The following is a 9612-nucleotide window of genomic DNA, read 5'->3' on the forward strand; positions in this document are numbered from 1 at the left end:
CTCATACTCCCAGTATTTTTATTCTAAATTTGTGACAACCTTTCTAAATTGATGAGCAGAGTTTAGCTGGTTAAGAACTGTACTCACAACGCTATTTCTATATTGAATTCTTAATTAGCTGATCTCCGCCTCCCATCAATTTTTGGCGCCATTGCCGGGGAGTTGCAATTGTGTGCTAATTTATTAATTAGTGTACATAGTCACAGGCATAGAAACAGCCACTGAAAGGCTGTTGCAGATGTTTCCTCTAGCATTGGGACTTCTGCTCTTATATAGAGTATATGTGAGATGACCAACCTACTGAAGCAAATATAGCTAAATCAACAACAACCTCAGCCTCCCCCACCACATCAAAGTCAACAGTTAGTCCATCAGAGAGTATACGGAATATGTGCTGATTATAGTCATTACACTGATGAGTGTCCGTAGCTCCAACAAGAGGACAACACCGTAGCAGCCACTCATAATTTCTATGACCGCCCAAATCAAGGGTACAATCAACAAGGCGGCAATTACAACCAAGGTGAAAACTACAACCAAGGTTGGCAAGACAACTCCAACCAGGGATGGAGGGATAATTTTAACCAAGGTTGGAGGGACAACTACAACAGAGGAGGCAGAGACAACAATGGAAATCAGAGGTGGAATAACAACAACAGACAGCAAAACCAAAACCAGCCTTACAAAGCACCTCACTTAAGGCAGTCCCAAGCACCTTAGAACAACCAACAGCAGGCCCCTCAGATCACTTACCCTTTTTCTTCTTCTCATGATGAAATGCTTCAGTCTATTGAGCAAAGACAAAAGGCCATGGAGAACACACTTAGCTCCACCCTAAATGGCCTGACCTCTGCTGTGCAAGCTCTTGCCTCACAAATTGGATCAATGAATAGTTCCAATAATCACCCTTCAAGCTCCAATGAAATTCCTTCTCAACCCTTACCCAACCCCAAGGGTGGCATCAATGCCATCACTTTGAGGTCTGGAACCACACTGTAAGAGAGGAATCAGGAAGAGCCAAGCTCACAGGAACACGCCTTAGATGAAGACATAGTTGAAGTGGAAGATGCTGAAGAGGAAGAGGAAGTACAAGACATGGTTGAAGAAGAAGTAGCACAGCCAAGGAATGGAGCACTAAAGGATGCAGAAGCTGTAAGTGGCACCATTCCTGTCCCATTTCCACACCTTTCAAGGAAGTCCAGGAAGCAGATGGAACTTGATCCCAAAATGGTAGAAATTTTCAAAAAGGTTGAGGTAACTGTTCCCCCTTTTTGATGTTATTCAACAAGTACCTAAATATGCAAAGTTTCTGAAAGATTTATGCATACATAAAGATAAATTAATGAATTAGAAACTATTCCTTTAGGTAGTTCTATATCTGCTTTAATGGGAGGTATACCTGAAAAATGTAGTGATCCAGGTCCACGCATGGTTAACTGTACCATTGGGGGTGTAATATTTTCTGACTGCATGTGTGATTTAGGAGCTTGCATGAGTATTATGCCATTGTCTATATATGATGCTTTGAGGCTCCCTCCCTTAAAAAGGTCGGCAGCTCGTTTTGTTTTAGCAGATAAAAGCATCATTACTGTGGTTGGAATCGCTGGAGACGTGCTGGTAAGCATTAAGGGGCTCACATTTCCCATTGACTTCTATATCTTGGAAATGCCCCCTAATGACTCAGGAAGACCATTGATAAACCCATATTTTATGATGTATTTTGTGCTCAAATTGAGTGTTTCTATCAATTCTTCACCCACTTATTCATGTAAATTGCATGGTTTTACTATTCCTTCCTTATTTTATGATATATGTGAAAAACATGTTACCTATGCTTTAAAAATATTAATTTTAATTACCCTTTATTACCATTCGATGCCGTGATTTATGTGTTAAGTATTTTCAGGTCTCATAGGGCAGGAATGGCTTAGAGGACGGAAAGAAAACATACAAAAATGGAAGGAAAGCACAAAAATGGAGTTTTGAAGAAAAGGGCAGCGACGCGAACGCATGGACGACGCGAACGCGTGCCTAGCGTGAAATGGCAGTGACGCGTACGCGTGGATGACGCAGACGCGGGCCTTGAGCAGAACTCAAATGATGCGTACGCGTGACTGACGCGTACGTATGATAAGGAAAACTCCTAGATCACGCAAACGCGTAACCCACGCAAATGCGTGACAGACGCCACGTAGAAGAATCTGCAGAAAATGCCCCCAACAATTTCTGGACCATTTTTTGGCCCAAATCCAAGTCAGAAACACGGAATATAAGCCAGAGAATGGAGGAAACAAAGAAGAACTAAGTGATAGATACAATATTCATAATATTAGGATTAGATGTAGCTTTTAGAAAGAGAGGCTCTCTCTTCTCTCTTAGGATTAGGATTTAGGATTTCTATTATGTTTAAGCTATGATCTCTTCAATCACAGGTTCAATGTTCCTTTAATTTACTTTATACTTCTATTTTTTTCATTACTTTAATTGGTATTTATCTTTCCGAATTGGCTTATAAACTTTTCCATGTTAGATTTGAATATTCTATTTAATAGTAATCGAGGTATTTCAGATTAATGATTGCTTTATTTTATTTATGAATGCTTTTAGTTTAATTTAAGATATTTTCCCCTTTTAGCTTTGGTTAAGTAATTAGTAACTCTTGAGTTACCAAACTCAGCTGTTGATTGAAATTGGAATTCTCTGCTGGTAAATTTGTACTCCAATAACTCTAGTCTTTCCATAGGAGTTGACTAGGACTTGAGGATCAAAATAATTAGTCCACTTGACTTTCCTTTGTTTAGCAAGGGTTAATTAAAGTGGGAGCAGAATCCAATTCTCATCACACTTGATAAGGATAACTAGGATAGGACTTCAAGTTCTTATACCTTGCCAAGAGATTTTATTATTATTAATTTATTTTTCTTGTCTTTTAAATTACTTGTTCCTTATTTTAAAAAAACCCAAAAACATATCTTTTTACATAACCAATAATAAATCATACCTCCCTGCGATTCCTTGAGAAGACGACCCGAGGTTTAAATATTTCGGTTATAAATTTTATTGGGTTTTGTTACTTGTGACAACCAAACTTTTGTACAAAGGATTCTCTGTTGGTTTAGAAACTATACTTACAACGCGATTATTTTTATAAAAATTCTTTACCAATAGAAAATCAGTTCGTCAAAATGGCGCTGTTGCCGGGGAATTGCAACTGTGTGCCTTATTATCGGTTATTGTAAATATTTTCTTTTACCCGTTTATTCGTTTTTATTTTCGTTTTAGTTTTTTATTGGTACTATGAGTTCTCACCCCCGTTGCTTTGAGTCTAATAATGTTGAAAGGAATGGAAGCTATAACAGGAACATGCATCAAGGTCAAAACAACCAGAGATGGACGGAGCCACGAAGATCTGATCAACCCTTTAGGCAACAACACCCTCCAAGATACCATAAACCACGACCATTCCATAATACATGTCAAGACAATAGTTATGGTGGACCCTTTCGTGACAACTATCACCCACCAATTTACTACAGTCAAGAGCCATTCCGAGGTGCATACCAAGACTATAGATATGGTGGACCCCCTTGTAATTACCGACAAGCCCTGTCATATGCCTACAAACCACCTCCTCAACACAGCTTTGAACCACCACACTCACAAGCCAACTACCACCATTCACCTCCATATGACCCTAACCCTTATCCACCCTAATTCCAACCCAATTACTCCCAAGAACCACCACTCCCCTATGCACTATGTCCATATCCATCACCCCAAGAATCAAGGGAGCAACTCCAGGAAACATTTGAAGAATTTCATGCCACACTTCACCAATTGAATCAAGCGATAAATCGACTGCCTTCCCAACGTTCGGACACTCAAGGAACCCCCATGGCTTCATGTGGGCAATCTAATGAAGAACGCATCATGAAGGAGATACTAGAAACTCCAATAGACCATAAGGAGCATGATTTTGTACTGGAACAAGTGGAGGAAGATGAAATTATCGAAGAAGAAGAATTGGTTGAAGACTTAGGAGATGCTGAACCTCCATGGGAATCCAGAATTGAGGAGAATTCTGTCAAGAATTTTGCAGTTGATGCTAAGGAGGATAGTGCACAACCCCCAAAGCAGGAATCTTATGAAGAGCTGGACGGAACAACTCCAGAAGCAAGTTTACTTGCTAATGATAATCGAGAGTCGAGTTCTCCTAGTAATGAACTTGCATCCACAAGTGTATTCTTTGAGACTGAAGAATCTTCCCCAAATGAATACGAAAATGATGCGAAGGTAGATTTTTCTCAACCTCCGACTTATGATTTGAGTGATGAGGAAGATATCGAAGACTTTGATCAAGACGTGGTAGCAGTTAAAGAAGTTTGCAAAGAAGAGGAGGAATTCACAAAAGAACACAAGGGAGTAGAGCTTGCAAAACCACTGAAAACACATATCCCAAGGCCATTACCACCCAAAACAAAATTCAAGTGGGTATAATCCTTAGCCTTTATCTTTACTTTTCCACTTGAATATGGTTTGCTTGAAACAGATGGCCAGCTTAGAGCTCTTTGCGGCTTTAAGAGTAAAAGGGAAATGGTTCGTACTCAGAGCTGGTATGCAAGATTCAATAAGGTTCCACGCTTCAATTTGAAGTGCAAGGATTGGTTTCGAGTTCAATTGTATGGGTTTCGGAAAATGTTTGGTCATCTTGGTGAGGATACAACTTCCAAACTGCCTGGCTGGAAAAATATAGATCGAGACAAAGGCGGATATAAAAGCAAGGTTTGGGATCCTGGAATCTATTCTGACATTCAACACCCCGGGAACCTGAAAAGCTGTTTGAAATTGCTCAAAGGCTTCACATGCCTAGTCTGGGACCCCGGAGGCTGTTGGCATTCCAAACAGTGGTGGAGATTTTTGGATGAATTCAAGCACAAGCCACCATAACAAAGGACTCCCCAAATGTCCAACTTAAGGACTTTAACTAAAAGTGCTAGGTGGGAGACAACCCACCGTGGTATGATCGTTCCTTTTTTAGTTTTATTTCATTTTGTTTGTTTTTAAGTTTTATTTTATTCTATTTTCATTGAACGTAGAATTATTTATAGCATCCACATTAGTATTGCATATTGCATACTGCATAATTGTATATAAAAAAAAATATCCCACGTGAGCACGTAGGCCACGCGTGGGCGTCGATCAGCAATCGGCATAAAGATCCAACGCCCAGAAAGTTGGGCTGGAATCGTGCGACTGGTGTGCCTTTAGCACAAATTGGCCCACGCGTTCGCGTTCCTGACGCGAACGCGTCACTTGCACTACGCACATCCCACACGAAAGCGGGAGGGACGCGTACGTGTCGCATGGATTTTAGGGAACTTCATGGAAACAGAGAGTTGCGCCAAATTGACGCTGGAATCGTGTGTTTAGTACAATTCTGAGCAACACGTACGCGTGCCCCACGCGTCCGTGTCACTTTCATTATCCCACAATCACGCGATCGCGTCAATGACGCGTTCGCATCAACAACCTTTTCGCCCCAACCACGCGATCACATGCTCTACGCATTCGCGTGGATTCAAAATCAATAACCCTAACCCACGCGAAACCCTACCCATTCTGCGTCACCCTTCCCCCCTCCAATCCTCCTCTGATCTCTCTGCCTTCTCCCCCCAACCACCACACCACCACCATCTTCGCCCAGGACCACAACCACCCAGACCACCGAACCACCCTCGCCGGAGCCATCCCCCTTCTCCCCTTCTCCGCTTCTTCCCCCTTCCCTCTCCTCCTCCCTCCACGACCCCACCCCCACTGCCGCTGCCCCGTTCCGAGCCGCCCAGTACCGCTGCCACCTCCTAGACCTCCAGCCAACTACCCACCAGCCACCACAACACAACCTTCACCCCCTCACCTCTACTCCTTCTTCCCTTAAACCAACACCCACCACATAGCCCCCTGCCTCCACCACGGACCACCGCCGCACCGCCACCCATCGCCGTCGCGTCACCAACACCACCACCATATTCCCACCATCTCTCTGATCCATACATTTATTCCTCTGCGCACCAGGTTCCACCGAACAATGAATCCTGTTTCCTGTTAATTAGTTAGTTAGTTTTTCAATTTTTTTCAAAATTAGGATAGTTAGAGATGCATGATCGTAGTGGATTTTAGGTGGTTAGGTAGCTAGGATGTTGATAAACCCATATTTTATGATATATTTTGTGCTTAATTCAAGGGATTTATTCAATCCTTCACCCACTTATTCATGTAAATTGCATGGTTTTACTTTCCATTCCTTATTATGTGATATATGTGAAAAACATGTTTCCTATGCTTTAAAAATAATTATTTTAATTACCTTTTATTACCATTCGATGCTGTGATTTGTGTGTTGAGTATTTTCAGATCTCCTAAGGCAGGAATGATTTAAAGGACGAAAAGGAAACATACAAAAATGGAAGGAAAACACAAAAGGGAGTTTTTGAAGAAACTGGCAGCGACGCGAACGCGTGACTGACGCGAACGCGCGCTTTAAGCAGAACACAGATGACGTGGACGCATGACCGAAGCGAACGCGTGATAAGGAAAACTCCAAATGACGCGACCGCGTGATCCACGCGGACGCATGACAGATGTCACGCACCAGAAACTGCAGAAAATGCTCCCAGCGATTTTTGAAGCTCTTTTTGGCCCAGATCCAAGTCCAGAAAGCACAAATTAGAGGTTATAAAGTGGGGGAATGCATCCATTCATAAAGAGGCCCTCAATAATTTACTTTTCATAGTTTAGATGTAGTTTTTAGAGAGAGAGGTTCTCTCCTCTCTCTTAGGTTTTTAGGATTAGGATTCCTCTTAAAGGATTTATAATTTCAACTCTTTATCAGGTTCAATATTTCTTTTACTTTATATTTCTCTTTTACTTTCAGATACTTTAATGCTTTCGTTTAATTACTTATGTTGCCAGATTGATTTATGAACTCTTTATGTTTAGATTGATTTTCTCTTATTAATGCAATTGAGGTATTTCAGTTTATAATTCTTATTTAGCTTTTCATACCCTTGGCTTTAATTGATTAACTGGAAACCCTTGAGTTATTGAACTTATCGTGATTAATGGTTATGTCTGCTAATTGACTTGAATTCCACTAACTCTAGTCTTTCCTTAGGAGTTGGCTAGGACTTGGGAAATCTAACAAATTAGTTCACTTGACTTTCCTTGCTTTAGTAAAGGTTAACTAAGTGGGATAAACTCAATTCTCATAGGAGTAACTAGGATAGGACTTCCGACTTCTCATACCTTGCCAAGGATTTATTTTATAGTTATTTATTTATTTTATTTGTCATTTAAATTACTTGTTTCTTACTTTCAAAACCCCCAATTTACAAAACTCATAACCAATAATAAGAACACCTCCCTGCAGTTCCTTGAGAAGACGACCCGAGGTTTAAATACTTCGGTTATCAATTTTAAAGGGGTTTGTTACTTGTGACAACCAAAACGTTTGTAAGAAAGGAATTCTTGTTGGTCTAGAAGCTATACTTACAACGGGAATTTATTTGTGAAATTTCTAGATCGTGCGAGAGTTTCGTTCTTCAAAATGGCGCCATTGTCGGGGAGCTGCAAACGTGTACCTTATTATTGGTTATTGTAAATATTTTTCTTTTATCTGTTTATTTGTTTTTGTTTTTCCCTTTTTATTTCTATTAGCTACTATGAACTCTCACGCCTCACGCTTTGAGTTTGGTTCTGAATTTGTTGAAGAAAATAGAAGCTATAACAGGAATATGCATCAAGGTCTAAGAAATCAAAGATGGATGGAGCCAAGAGGATCTGATCAACCCTTCCGGCAGCAACACCTTCCAAGATATCCTGGACAAAGACCATTCTACAATGCATAGCAAGCTGACAGACATGGTGGATCCCCTGATAGTTACCAACAAGCCCCACCCTGTGCTTATAGACCACCCTCTCAACATAACTTCGAACCACAACCCTCACAAGCTCCTTTTCACCATTCACCACCGTATGATCCTTATTTACCCCAATTCCAATCCAATTACTCCCAAACACCACCACTTTCCTATGTACCATGTCCATATCCATCACCTCGAGAATCACAGGCTCGCTTCAAGAAAACAGTAGATCAACTTCATACAACCCTTCATCAGCTGGAGCAAGCAATATATCAATTATCTTCCAGACGTTTAGACATTCAAGGAACTCCAATAGCTTTATGTGGAGAATCTAATGACGAACGTAGCATGATGGAGACACTAGAAACCCCAGTGGGAAGTAATGAGCATAACTTTGTTCTGGAACAATTGGAGGAAGCTCAAATTATCCAAGAAGAAAAAGTACTAGTTGAAGATTTAGGAGATGCTGAACCTCCATGGGAATCCAGAGTTGTGAAAAATTCCATCAAGGACGCTACAATTAATGCTAAGGAGGATAGTGCACAACCCCCAAAGCAGGTATTTTATGAAGAACTAGGTGGAATAACCCAAGATGCAAGTTTCCTTGATGATGATAGTCACAAGTCAAGTTCTCCTAGTAATGAACTTGCATCCGCAAGTGAATTCTCCGAGATTGAAGAATCTTCCCCAAGTGAATACGAAGATGATGCGAAGGTAGATTTCTCTAAACCTCCATCTTATGACTTGAGTGACGAGGAAGACATAGAAGATTTTGATCAAGACACAGTTACAGTTGAAGCATTTTGCAAAGAAGTGGAGGAATCCACAGAAGAATACAAGGGAGTAGAACTTACAGAACTACTGGAAACACCTATCCCAAGGCCATTACCACCTAATACAAGCTTCAAGTGGGTACAATCCTTAACCTTTATCTTTACTTTTCCACTTGAATATGGTTTTCTTGAAACAGATGGCCAGCTTAGAGCTCTCTGCGGCTTTAAGAGTAAGAGGGAAATGGCTCGTACTCAGAGCTGGTATACAAGATTCAATAAGATTCCACGCTTCAATTTGAAGTGCAAAGATTGGTATCAAGTTCAATTGAATGGGTCACAGAAGACGTTTGGTCATCTTGGTGAGAATACAAATTCTAAACCGCCCGGATGGAAGCATATAGATCAAGACATAGGCGGATTTAAAAGCAAGGTTTGGGATCCTGGGAAATATTCTGATATTCGTCACCCCAGGAACCTGAGAATCTATTTGAAGCTGCTCAAAAGCTTCACATGCCTACTTTGGGAACCCGGAGGTTGTTGGCATTCCAAACATTGGTGGAGATTTCTGGATGAATTTAAGCATAAGCCACCATAACAGGAAGCTCATCCAATGTCCAACTTAAGGACTTTAACTAAAAGTGCTAGGTCGGAGACAACCCACCATGGTATGGTCGTTTCTGTTTCAATTTTTATTTCGTATTGTTTGATTTTATGATATATTAATTTTATTGAACCGGGATGTTATTCATAGCATTTGCATTAGCATTGCATACTGCATAATTGCATACTTGCATATATAAAAAAATAGAAAGTAGCGTGTGCGACGCGACCGCGTTGCTCACGCATTCGCATCAGTTGCGAAACTACCCCCCCACGCGTCTGCGTCAATCACGCGAACGCGTGATCTGGAAATCGGCATA

The sequence above is a fragment of the Arachis hypogaea genome, chromosome 15 (genome assembly GCF_003086295.3).
Source record: "Arachis hypogaea cultivar Tifrunner chromosome 15, arahy.Tifrunner.gnm2.J5K5, whole genome shotgun sequence".
NCBI lineage: Eukaryota > Viridiplantae > Streptophyta > Magnoliopsida > Fabales > Fabaceae > Arachis > Arachis hypogaea.